This window comes from Oreochromis niloticus, linkage group LG13 (genome assembly GCF_001858045.2).
Source record: "Oreochromis niloticus isolate F11D_XX linkage group LG13, O_niloticus_UMD_NMBU, whole genome shotgun sequence".
NCBI lineage: Eukaryota > Metazoa > Chordata > Actinopteri > Cichliformes > Cichlidae > Oreochromis > Oreochromis niloticus.
Genome location: NC_031978.2, coordinates 33,002,489 through 33,016,033, shown reverse-complemented (window position 1 = coordinate 33,016,033; position 13,545 = coordinate 33,002,489). Strand labels below are relative to the sequence as shown.

Below are 13,545 nucleotides of genomic sequence, written 5' to 3'. Positions count from 1 at the left end.
AAGGCCCTGCATGTGTGGGTGACTGTGGTGGAGCGGGAAGAGGGAGGCAGCTGGAGATGGGGAGGGAAGGAAAGGAGGGGCGAGTGACCCCTCCCTGGGGCCAGCTCCCCCGCTGACCCCAGTAGGCACCCCCATACTCTGCAACCCGCCAGGGAAAGGGGGCCCACGCCTGTCCCGGACCCACCCAGGGGCAGCCAGGCTACCAGGTCAGTAACCCACGTCCGTCAGCACAGACCCTCCCCTAGCCCCGCTGCACGCAGCCACGAGGAAACCGTTACCTAAGAGCCAACAGAGCCCTTAATTGGCCATGACCGCTACCCCGAGTTGAGCCCCCCAAGGAAGATGCTCCTGGGGAACCCCCCGACGCCCTAAGCCTGTCCCTACCCCCACACCCATCACAACAGTGAAGGTGGGACCAAACTATGACCCCCCACCCCCACTAGGTGATGGAGCTGATCAAAGGAGCCCAGAGCAATTGATCTGATGTGTTGGCAGAGGCTGTATCAAGACTAATTTAATCTAATAGATAATTTCTATATTGGTTAGAATTAAGATTATTTTTATTTTTCCAGTTCATGAGGACTGCTTTCTTGGCTATGCATAGGGCAGTGAAAACCATATGGGCTATATTCTTTTCTGAAGTGACATTATCTAAGCTGCCCAACAAACACACTAAAGAGGAAGTTGGAATGTTACATTTCAGACACTTTGATAAGTCTTCACATATCTCGCGCCAAAACTTCTGAACTGGTGGACAGAACCAAAGAGCGTGGATATAATTGTCCGGTGAATTGGTTTGGCAGTGTGAGCAGTTATTGGTAGACGTAAAGCCCATCTTGAACATCCGATGACCTGTATAGTGCACTCTATGTAGTATTTTGTATTGAATTAATTGAAGACTGGGATTTCTAATTAGATGAAAGGTTTTTAAGCAAATCTGAGACCAGAAGTTTTGGTCTAAGTTAACTGATAAATCCGCTTCCCATTTTGCAATAGGAAGTGATATTGATTCATCTGTTTTAGAAAGCATTCTGTATATTTTGGATAGTAATTTGGGGGTTTTAAGAGTAAGAAATTGAACCACACTTGGTGGTGTTTGTAATTCAACTTGACCCGGTTTAAATTTCTTTTTTACTATGGATTTAGTTTGTTGATATTCTAAAAATCTTTTCTTGTTGATCCCATATTGTGTAACTAGTCTGTCAAATGAAATAAATTCTGTTCCTTCTAGTATATGTTCTAAATATTTGATTCCTTTACCACTCCAATCTGAAAAGTTTATCATATTATTGTTTTGTAATATGTCAGGGTTGTGCCAGATAGGTGTACGTTTGCATGGGATTAATGAAAAGACTGTCAACTTCAGAAACTCCCACCATGCTGTCAGAGAAGAGCTAATGGTGACGCTTTTGAAGCATTCATGTCGTTGGATGTTTGAGGTGATAAATGGTAGATCTGAAATCTCTAGATTATTGCAAAGTGCTTGTTCTACATCTAGCCAAGGTTCATCTAAGGGGGTATGTTTTAGCCATCCTGAGATAAACTGAAGCCTGTTGGCTAAGAAGTAGTGCTGAAAGTTAGGTAGTTCTAATCCTCCTTTATCCTTGGTCTTTTGTAGTGTTTTTAAGCTTATACGTGGGGGCTTATTTTTCCAAAGGAATTTGGACATATATGAATCTAGAGATCTGAACCAATCTCGTGGCGGTTTAGTTGGGATCATTGAGTATAATTTATTTTTGGTAATACCATCATTTTTATAGCGGCAACCCTTCCCATGAGTGATATGGGTAGACATTTCCACCTAGCCAGATCACCTTCTACTTTCTTTAAAAGTGGGATATGGTTTAATTTAGTCAGATCTGCAAGCTTGGGAGAAACATTAATACCTAAATATTTTATATTTCCCGATGCAGTGGAGTAGAAGAGGAATTATGGAAGGAGCAATTAATCGGAAGGACTGTAGATTTTGACCAGTTAATTGAGTAATCTGATATTCTTGCAAAAGAGTTTATCAATTCAATCACCCCAGAGATAAAAATTGCAAACAGTGAAGGGGAGAGTGGGCATCCCTGCCTGGTGCCCCTCAGGAGACAGAAGCTGGAGGATGTCTGGTCATTTGTTCTGACACAAGCTGTTGGGGAATTATATAATATTTGTAACCAGTTAATGAAAGAGGATCCAAAACCAAATTTGTGTAAAGTTGCAAATAGAAATTTCCAGTTAACTCTGTCAAACGCTTTTTCTGCATCTAAAGAAAATATTGTAGTTTCAAGGTTTTTACTGTATGAGTAGTCTATCAAATTAAGTAATCTACGTGTATTTGTTGATGAGTGCCTACCTTTTATGAAACCAGTTTGGTCAGGATGAATTAAGAGGGGGGTTATTTTCTCTAGTCTCTTCGAGAGAGCTTTGCAGATTATTTTAAGGTCTACATTTATAAGGGATATTGGACGATAGCTTGAGGGATATACAGGGTCTTTGCCTGGTTTTAGCAGGAGATTAATGTTTGCAGAATTCATATTTGATGGAAGTCTGCCCTTTTCTTTGATTTCCAACATCGTTCTGTAAAAAACTGGTGCTAGAATCATCCAGAATTCTTTGTAGAATTCTGCAGGAAAGCTGTCTGGACTTGGAGCCTTATTATTGGGCACACTTATCAGGGCTTCCTGGAGTTCACCTGATGTCAGTGGCGAATCCAGTGCCATTGCTTGAGAGTCTAATAATTTTGGGAGAGTTATGTTGTCTAAAAACTGATCAATTTCCTTTTTAGATGGGTTTATTTGTGGTGAATACAACATTTTATTGAAATCCCTGAAAATGTTGTTTATTTGTTTCGTTTCATATATTGTGTTCCCAGATGAATCTTGAACAGCACATATAGTTGTTTTTTCTTTATGTATTTTTAGCTGGTTTGCTAGAAATTGACCGGATTTATTACTATGTTCATAATTTTGTAAGCGTAGTCTTTGTACTAAGAATTTTGGGTTTTTTTATCAATAATCTCATTTAATTCTAGTTTTGTTTTGCGTATTTTGTTCAATGTTTCCTGATCTTGGTGGGACGCGTAGGCTTCTTCTAGTGATTTGATGGTTTTTTTTCATTCCTGAATAGTTTTCTTTTCTTTTTTCTTTTTATGTGATGAGAAAGAAATTATTTTACCTCTCATCACAGCTTTCCCTGCTTCCCATAGAACAGAAACTGATGTTCCGGGAGTGTCATTAAAGTCTAAATATGAAGTCCACTTTTTAAAAAAATATGTAATAAAGTCTTCATCTTTAAGCAATGATGTATTAAATCTCCAGTTTTTACTTGGCGTAGTATTATTCTTGTGCATTAGTGCTAAAGATACAGGAGCATGATCGCTGACAGCTATAGAGTGAATCTCAGTGTCTGAAATGTCGCTCAGCAGTGAGCTGCTGACCAAAAAATAATCCAGACGAGAGTAGGAGTGATTATAACAAGCTGAGAACACATTAGGAAACTCAGGTGTTTTAAGTTCATTCGAACCTCTAAGAGGTCTGTGGGTCTCTTGTAAAAGGACAACATCTGCCTGTAGTTTTTTGAGTTGGTTAAATATTTTTAACCTCTTTTCTCTGGAGCCAGCTCCATTTATATTCCATGTAACGAATCTTAGTGCACCCATAGATGTCTGTGTATAACTAGGGGTGTACGCTGTGTGTGTTGCTTAGACAGGTGGAGAGAATACATCACTTGTTCATAAATAAAGAGAGGGAGAGAGAGAAAAAATGTGTGGCGAGATGCTCCCTGAGTCTGACTATGTGTGTGCATATTTACTAATATGAGTACGCTTGGCTTAAGTGTGTGTATCCTGTAGGGCTGTGTGCGCTGTCTGACTGATGTAAATGTGCTGCCGTTGAGCGCATGACTGTGCGTGATCGTGCTGTGCGTATGTGTCGAAATAAAGGATGTTGATTGTGGATGAGTGTGGAAGCAGGTGATCGAAGCAGTGAAAGAAAGAAAAAAGAAAGAAAGAAACCAAGGACAAGGGTGAGCAGCATAAAAACAAGAGGGGGGAAAAGAGAAAAAAACGAGAAGAAAAAAACCCGGAAACATTCCAATCAAACCATTGACGGAGAGTGACCGTGTAAATTCTGAAATGAAATCACACTTAAGGTGCGATTTGATACTATTAAGTTAAACAGATGTTAATACAAGTTAGTGTGAGTGGATGGGGAAAGGGTGTAGCGCAGGGGTCAGCAACCTTTAACACCCAAAGAGCCACTTGGACCCGGTTTCCACGGAAAAGAAAACACTGGGAGCCGCAAATACTTTTTGAAATCTAAAATGAAGATAACACTGTATATATTGGGTTTTTTTTTACCTTTATGCTTTGTGTGAACAACTAAAGTAAGTAAGTAAAGTTTATTTATTAAGCGCTTTTCACAGACAGGCAGTCACAAAGCGCTGTACACAAATATTAAAATAAACTATACAATCAATATACATTATACACAATGTTAAAGATCAAATGTAAATAATGTAAAGAATATAAAATACGTAGATCAACAAAAGGCTTGTTTGAACAGAAAAGTTTTTAACTGCTTTTTAAAAGAATCCACAGAGCAACTAAGGTGTGTTGCTTATAAAATCCATGAAGTGCTACAGAGAAAATTACATTTTATTTATGTAAATAACACATTTTGAACTCTTAAAGAAATATAACAAAAGGAAAGACACCCAGCTGAACTAAAATGATCCATGTAGCAAACAAAAACTGTTTTGAGCCGCCACCCTTATATCGCCTTCGGATTTTTGGAGCCTTGACCTGAAAAATGAAAAATAGATATTTGCAAAATTCTGCCTAAATATGTATTTTACCTGGTTAATGTGTGTGGCGGGGTGTGGTCTGCAGTGCCGCTGCATGCGAGTCGGACGCACCTGAGCGGCACCCGCAATCGCGCCTCGTTGCCTTAAAGTCTGTGCTCTCTCTGCTGTTGTGTTGTCGGGCTGTGAGCTGAGACACTACAGCCGGCTGTATGCATACAGCAACCGTGTGTGAAAAGTAGTCAATAAAGACATGCTTAAAAGCATGTTCATGCAAACATTGTCGGGTCTTCCGTGATATGTTTACAATAAGCTTTATGGTCCCGAACCTCTGCGCACAGCGTCTGCAAATCGGGGCTTTCATCTTTACGCAGGACTGTAAGCTGGCATCTGTGAGGCGTGAGCGGTGTTTGTTTTTAACATGGAGAACAGCTGCCGATATAATGTGGATCCGAAGATCCATAATTGGCCTACCTGAGGTCGGAAGTCTCGATAAATGCACGGTGTTTCGGCGGGTATACCGGCTTCAGCGAGTGTGACGCTTATTTTGAGCGATGAAAAAATAATAAGATATAATTTTATTTTTATATTTCAAAATCACAATAACCTTCCAATTTAGAACTACAAGTTAAAAAAAGAACTAAACACAAATAAAATACACTTCAGCTAAATACTTCTAATTTATTTTCCCAAACCACCCGGAGCCGCAAAATAAAGACTAAAGAGCCGCATGCGGCTCCGGAGCCGCGGGTTGCCGACCCCTGGTGTAGCGGATTCTTATCTGGTGTGAAGTTAATACAGCCACGGAGTGATGTCGGGGTCGCGGTGGAGCTGTCCGTCCACATACAGCCGGTCCACAGCAATGACAGCGCGGGAGCCCTTCTGGATGAAGCCGCGTCGGATTGGGAAGAGGACCCTGCGTCGTTCCAGGATCTCTTTGGAGAACTGTTCGTTCACGCTGAAGTCCGTTCCTTTTAATTCTCTGCCGCAGCTTTTCAAATGTTCCTTTGCCGAATGCCGAATGCCGAATTTGGCCACGATAGGGCGTGGTCTCCCGGCCACAGCCCGAATGGGGCCGAGGCGATGCACCCTATTGAAGACAATGTTCTTCACCGTGTCCTCCGGCAGCTTCAGGTGGGTTTTGATGAAGCTTTTTACCATGGTCTCCGCGTCCTCTCCAGCGGCTTCTGGAATACCAGAAAATACCAGATTATCACGCATGCTACGGGCTTGTAGATCTATAACTGTTTCTTTTATTTTTTTATTTTCTCTATTTTGCTGAGTAACATTGTCTGTGAGACATTTCACCGACTCCCTTAGCGTTGCATTTTCAGCAGCGAGCGTTTCCACCTGCTGCTGGCTGAACTCCAGGGACTCTCGCAAGGATTTAAATTCCCGGTGAAGAATCTCCACCAAGGAAAGCCTTGCATCGAAACTGGACAATCGTTGGTCGATTGACTCCAGTATGTCGACAATATCTTTGCCGGCTGGCGATGTTGTGCTGGGCGAATCTGCCGGGCGAAGTCTTTTCGACGACGGCGTCTCAGATTTGGCCGGGGAAGATGCACTCTGGGCCTTCTTCATCACGAGATCCTGGAAGCACTGATCAATGTAATCTTGGAGAGCCTCTAAACTCTCCCCGTTGTTCTCCAGGGTGTTGGAGATGATTTAGACAAATGTTGTTAGTTATAAGACAATTGATAAGTGTATTTGGTAATACTGAAGCTTAAAGGAATTTGTTCAAATCTAAACTACCATTCGCTTTAATTTTCCGCCAAAATCTCCGGCGTCTGATGTCAGTTACAACATGAGTCGCTTACCTTGTCCGTCACTTCCGTCACTTACCTCCGACAGCTATGGTGAAAACCCCATTTCTTAACACTCGCAGTCAGTGTTGGGATGGTTATTTTTAAAATGTATTCCACTACAGATTACAGAATACATGGCCCAAAATGTAGTTTGGAATGTATTCTGTTTAGTTACTCAATGAGAGTAACGTATTCTGAATATTTTAGATTACTTAATATATTGTCATGCTTTTTACAACTACATGAATGTACTATTGCTATTTCTAAAAGCAATACCAACTAGATTTTTAAATCTTAATATAAAATGAGTAACAGTAGGGTGGACATTAGGTAAGGCTGCACCTTTTGCTGTGATCTCGTATAGAAAACTATTTCTGTAATCATCAGTAATGTTTTCTTTCTGTCTGCCTTCAGAACTGCACATTATTATTTGCAGCTTGCAGAATGTTAATGCTATCCATCAAGTCATAGATTCCGTTACTCCCCAACACTGCTCACAATGATGTAGGCAGAAATGATGAAACCTAACAGCCTAAATGTGACACAATAAGGTTTCACTGTCTCCAGTTAGGTCCATAAGTTTTTGGATAAGGACTTTTTTGTTGTTGTAATTTTACCTCTGTACACCACCACAGTGGATTGTAAATTATGTGAGCCTTTTTTGTACATAAGTCCTTACTTTCATTTTCAGAGACTCAGAAGTAATTTGGCAAACTAAAATAACTTTAAATGAGGTTTGTTTGCAGTCTGGAAGCCAGAGACATCACCAAATACTATTTCCAGGTATTTACCCCCACTAGGGCTGTGCGATATGACCAAAATCTTATATAACGATATATATCAGAAAAATTTACATTTTCTGTAAATTTTGTGAATCTCAGGCAACTCGGCTTGCGTGAAGTGTTTTCAGCTGGGCGTCGTGTACCTGGAGTCGAGTGTTTTGACCAATGCGTGAAACTATACATTTTTAGACATAAGTTGTAACAGCAGCCATTTTCTTTGTAAGAATTTATTACACAGCGTGCTGCTGGGAAAAGCCTGTTTTAAAGTTTGAATCTAAGGTTTATTTTGAGCATCCGTAAACTCTCTCCATATTCTTTCACGTGATTCTTCCGTAGGTGGTAGAAGAGGTTTGCCATGTTTCAGTCTGAGGTGGGGACCGGTTTCCTGCATAATTTGCATAGTACAGTTTTATGGTCTGTATCAGACTTTTCATAACCAAACCATGTCCAGGCTACAGAGGTAGTCCCTCGTTTAGAAATAAGGTCCTCAATTTGTTTTGACTGGTCCTTCTGTTTGTCATCATTTCAGTTTATTTTGAAAAATCTCAACAGGATCTTCTGCTTTACTGTGAAAGGTTTATATGGAAAATAAACAAGCGGATGCCGGTGTGGTCATTTTAAATATAAGAGAAAGAGAGAACTATAAGAAATTAGATAGTCACTACAGTCACTACAGTGACCATTAAATCGATGAAAAAATATTGTCGTAGGCAATTTATTTTGTGATACCATGAAACAAACGATTGCGTAATATGAAACAATAGATGTTTTCATATCGTCATCTGTTATATATCGTTATATCGAACAGACCTAGTCCTTGCTTTGGCTAGATGTTGTGAAGAGGTTAAGCAATGATTAGCTGATTAGGTAGTCGCACTCTTTCAGTTTCTTCTGTGGCCTCTTGGGACTGCTGAGCTGGCCAGGGCATTCATTCAGTTGTTTTCAGCCATACCAAATGTTTGTTTCAGCCATGTTTAATATTTCTCTGATTGGTGATGAGGGAACGGACCATATTTGTCCATGAAATTGCTTTTTTGTTAATTATCCAATTACTTTTGAGCCACTGAATATGTAGGACTATGTATGAAAATGGCTGTAATTCTTGAACAGTTAATGCAATATTTTTGTTAAAACAAAACAATAAAAGCCGAAAGTCTGCACCACAGTCATACCTTGATTGCTTGATGAAAAAATGTCATGTTGAAACAATTAGGAAACTAACTCTATTGGATTATTTGGCTGTGCAAACAAAGTACTTGGTCACAAATCCAAATTTATAATAAAGATATAATTAATTCTCCCTAAAAAAAAGAAAGAAAAAAAAGGAAAAATTATTTTGTTGGTTTTATTCTCTTCTTCGATACTCAAAACTTGCTCTCCTCCTACCAGCTCAAACCTGTGATCTTCTCAGAATTCCCTAAGTAGCTCCTGTTAGCTGATGATGACACAGTTGGATGTGTGATTGAGCTCTCCAGCAGCGATTAGCCTGCAGAGCCCTTTTGTTCTCCTGAACAATACAAACACAATCACAGCACCATTCACCTGCACTTAGCACGGCCAGATGAACCCATTGCGCTTTTAATTACTCCAATCAGATTAATCATACTCTCAGATGACTCCCAGTGAAATTTAGCAGTTTCTGTGTATCTGTGTTTGTATTTGTGCACGTGTGTGTGTGTGTGTGTGTGTGTGTGTGTGTGTGCGAGTCAACTGGACAGCAGCTTATTATGGTAGAGATTCAAAAATCTTTTCCCATTGAAAAGACAAATATGCTGGGGATATCTCGTCATGGAAGGATAATGAGTGAAACTACCTCCTTACCAGCGGCCTGCTCTTCATTGAGAGAACCCAGGGTTTAATAGGCAGTCTGGCTGCCAGAAGCTATTCTGTAAAAAGTCTCTCATTTTAAATTTGTTTCCAGATGGAACAGATATTTGGGAGACTTTGGGATATATGGAAACTGAGGCTTGGGAGTTTAACAAACTCTCTTGATCATCTAAGTAGCCGTAGAAAAGTCTTAGTGACACAGATGGGATGTCACAGATGGGATGTCCACCAAAAATATGTTGATCCCATTGTTAAGAGAAGGGGGTACTCCTGGGAAAAAGGTGGCTTGAAACACTGAACCTCTACTTCATTCCATCTTTTTCTTTCCTTCACAGAAAAGCTGGTGTCTTGGAGTCGGGTATGCAAAAACACCAGAAATGTTGGCAACAAAATATTCTTTATTTAAGTCACTGCTCATCACTCCATCTCTTGTTCTCATGTACCAACGACTTAAAGGTGCAGTAAAAACGTATTTTTTGAGGTTATTTAATAGAAGGATGGACTGAAATAAAGCTGTATAGACACAGATTAGTTGACACATAAAAGGAGAAACGCCTGATCAACACAACAGATAAACCTCGAAAACTCTAAGATAATAAGTCAACAAATCATTTTTATAAGCCAGTAATTATCATATCATATATGGCACGGTGGTTAGCACTGTTGCCTCACAACAAGAATGTCCTGGGTTAATCAACCATCTTGCCGGGGCCTTTCTATATGGAGTTCTCCCTGTGTTTACGTAGCCTCTGTCCTAGTTAGGATGCCATCCTGTCTTCATGTACATTTTTAGACTGGGAAGAATAAAAATCAAAATAAATGCCTAAAAGGGCAAAAAAATACCAGAAAGATTCCCATTTGACTTGGGCGTAAATGTTGGAGTATTGATAAATGAAATGCAATAAAGTGCAGGGGAAACACACTTGGTGGACAGTGTGTGATGTATGCATCTGAATGCACCGAGTGGCTGATGTTGTGGTGGCTGCATCAATCTTAACAGTTTATGTCAGTAATAAATTATTTTATAATTTTCACATTTTATACACAGTTCACCGATTGCTGCGGTCTTTACTCATAGATACACACATGCTATTCATCTCAAGCCTCCTGTGATATGATGCACACTTCCTCCAGTCCATTTTTGGAGAATTTAGGCAAATGCACCCTGATTACATAACTACCTTGTCTGAAGTAGTTTCTGCACTGAAGAGGCAATTTGTGCTGAAATGTGTGTACGAGCTTGTGTGTTTTGTCAGGACTCTCTACACACTCTACATAAAACATTTCCATAGTGATAATCTTTGGCTCTGTCACACACTCTTTGTTTATGCTTCTCTGAAGCTGATGAATTATTTCTAATGCAGCGTTTTTGTGTTGTGGTTTTATTATAGAGGACTCTTTAGGTTTGACTGTGGATGTTTTTGGCATCATGTGTTTTTGATTGAAATGAGAACCTGATGCTTATGTAATACATTCACACACTGACATTACATTGACATCATGTTGGTTATTGTATGTGACAAGTATACTGGACGAGCTGCTCATCCAGAGAGACAAGAATCTGCTCTGGGCCAGAAAGAAAGAGCAGATTTAGTTCATTTAGCTGCGGGAAAGGTCAGAGAAGTCAAATTAAAATAGAAAGTGGTTCACAGAGAAGATGTTTTGATGCTCATGTATTCTCTTATTTTAGGTTGGCTCAACTGACATTTTGCCACAATCTTCTCTTTCCAAAATCTGCTACAAAAGAAGATGCGAAATGTTGTATTTGTTGTTCCTGATGTGAGGGCATGGTGGTTACCACCTCTGCCTCACGGCAAGAAGATCCTGATTTTTACTCCACCATCTGGGTTTGGATGTTCTCCCCATGTTTGCACAGGTTCTCTCTGGTTAATCCAATTTCATCCCACAGTCCAAAGACATGCACTTAGTGGGGTTAGGTTAACTGGTGAATCTTAATTCCCCATAACTGTGAATGTGAGCGCAAAAGGTTGTCTGTCTGCGACAGACTGGCGATCTGTCAAGGGTGTACCCCACCTTTCCCCTATGTCAGTTGGGATAGACTCCAGCTCCAGTGTGACATTGCATTCATCCATCCATTCTCCTCAGCTTTCCCTTATAATCATCAGGTCAAAACTATGAATAGATAGCGGCAATACAATCAACCTTCATGATGAGTACTTTTTTTTTAGTTGCTGTTCTAAAAACTCTACTACTTAGATGTTTCCAGAGCGGTGTATTAAGTATATTTAAGTTTAATGATAATAGAGGCTAGATTATGTGATGAAGCACTCCCATCACTCTGCTGCTTGGTCAGAAAGCCCTTAAAGAGCCCAACTTAGCTCCCTTGAGCTCAGTTTTCTTTCAGTATAATAGTCCCCTTGAGAGCCAGTTTTCTCATATTGTTAGACATGTTCTTGCAATTTTCAAATACCTTCAAGTCTTCAAGTGAGTTTCTCTTTACTTGGGTTAGTGGTTCTAGAGCTTAGTAAAATGGTTTAGTAGTTCAATGGAACTGTTTATTACAATAGTTTTCAACAGCTAGCATATTCCCTTACAAGGCAGCTAGATGTATGTGACAACAGATAAATGCTATATCCAAACATCTACCAAATATTTTTTCTCAGAATTCTGACTTTTTCTCAGAATTCTGGAAAAGAAGAAAAAAAAGGACGCGCCCACTTTTTTTTCCAGTGGCCCTAATTCTCTTCTGTACTAGACTAGCTTTTCAGAAATCCTCAGATTATTGAACCCCTAACAAACCACAAACTAACCACAAGCAGTGACCTGGTTAGGTCAGAAAAAAACATGTGCTCACTTTGCCATTATAGTCCACTGATTTGAAACCAGCGGAGAGTCACCAGGTGTGAATGGGTGAGTGTATTTCACTTTGGGGCTCCAGTTTGGTAGAGGATATTGAAAACGGAAAACATCACACAGAAGAGATCCACACCAGGGTGTTTAAAAGGTCCGGAGCTGCCTCACATCCAAAGCAGGTAGGGTAGGCCGCGTAAACAAAGGGGTGTAGCGGATTCTTATCTGGTGTGAAGTTAATACAGCCACGGAGTGATGTCGGGGTCGCGGTGGAGCTGTCCGTCCACGTACAGCCGGTCCACAGCGATGACAGCGCGGGAGCCCTTCTGGATGAAGACGCGTCGGATTGGGAAGAGGACCCTGCATCGTTCCAAGATCTCTTTGGGGAACTGTTCGTTCACGCTGAAGTCCGTTCCTTTTAATTCCCTGCCACAGCTTTTCAAATGTTCCTTTTGTTTGAAGTGGCCGAATTTGGCCACGATAGGACGTGGTCTCCCAGCCGCAGCCCGAATGGGGCCGAGGCGATGCACCCTATCGAAGACGATGTTCTTCACCGTGTCCTCCGGCAGCTTCAGGTGGGTTTTGATGAAGCTTTTTACCGTGGTCTCCGCGTCCTCTCCAGCGGCTTCTGGAATACCAGAAAATACCAGATTATCACGCATGCTACGGGCTTGTAGATCTATTACTGTTTCTTTTATTTTTTTATTTTCTCTATTTAGCTGAGTAACATTGTCTGTGAGACATTTCACCGACTCCCTTAGCGTTGCATTTTCAGCAGCGAGCGTTTCCACCTGCTGCTGGCTGAACTCCAGGGACTCTCGCAAGGATTTAAATTCCCGGTGAAGAATCTCCACCAAGGAAAGCCTTGCATCAAAACTGGACAATCGTTGGTCGATTGACTCCAGTATGTCGACAATATCTTTGCCGGCTGGCGATGTTGTGCCGGGGGAATCTGCCGGGCAAATCTGCCGGGCGAAGTCTTTTCGACGACGGCGTCTCAGATTTGGCCGGGGAAGATGCACTCTGGGCCTTCTTCATCACGAGATCCTGGAAGCAGGTATACCGGCTTCAGCGAGTGTGACGCTTATTTTGAGCGATGAAAAAATAATAAGATATAATTTTATTTTTATATTTCAAAATCACAATAATCTTCCAATTTAGAACTACAAGTTAAAAAAAGAACTAAACACAAATAAAATACACTTCAGCTAAATACTTCTAATTTATTTTCCCAAACCACCCGGCGCCACAAAGTAAAGACTAAAGAGCGGCATGCAGCTCCAGAGCCGCGGGTTGCCGACCCCTGGGTTAGGGTTACATTTTTTATTTTAGTTATTTTATTCACTTTACATATTTGGCCTATGTAAATGTAAAGTATAGAAATGTTTAACAATAACATTAGGTAGCCGAAATGTCCTTACAGACATGTAACTCTGCATTTCAAATCACCAATAAAAATAAACAGTATTTATCAAAAAAAAACCCATAAACAAAGCAGTTGTCTCTATAGTAGACTAATCATATATGTTAAT

General features: G+C 40.6%; 2 protein-coding genes across 4 annotated transcripts in view; one reads left to right on the top strand and one right to left on the bottom strand.

Moving 5' to 3' along the window:
* ttc27 (tetratricopeptide repeat domain 27) overlaps positions 1 to 13,545 on the bottom strand; it is a 728,099-nt gene that overhangs the window by 438,900 nt on the left and 275,654 nt on the right. The window lies entirely within an intron of this gene.
* Positions 1 to 13,545, top strand: part of LOC100696947 (sodium/potassium/calcium exchanger 3) — a 183,657-nt gene that overhangs the window by 25,003 nt on the left and 145,109 nt on the right. The gene's annotated exons all lie outside the window — the stretch shown is intronic.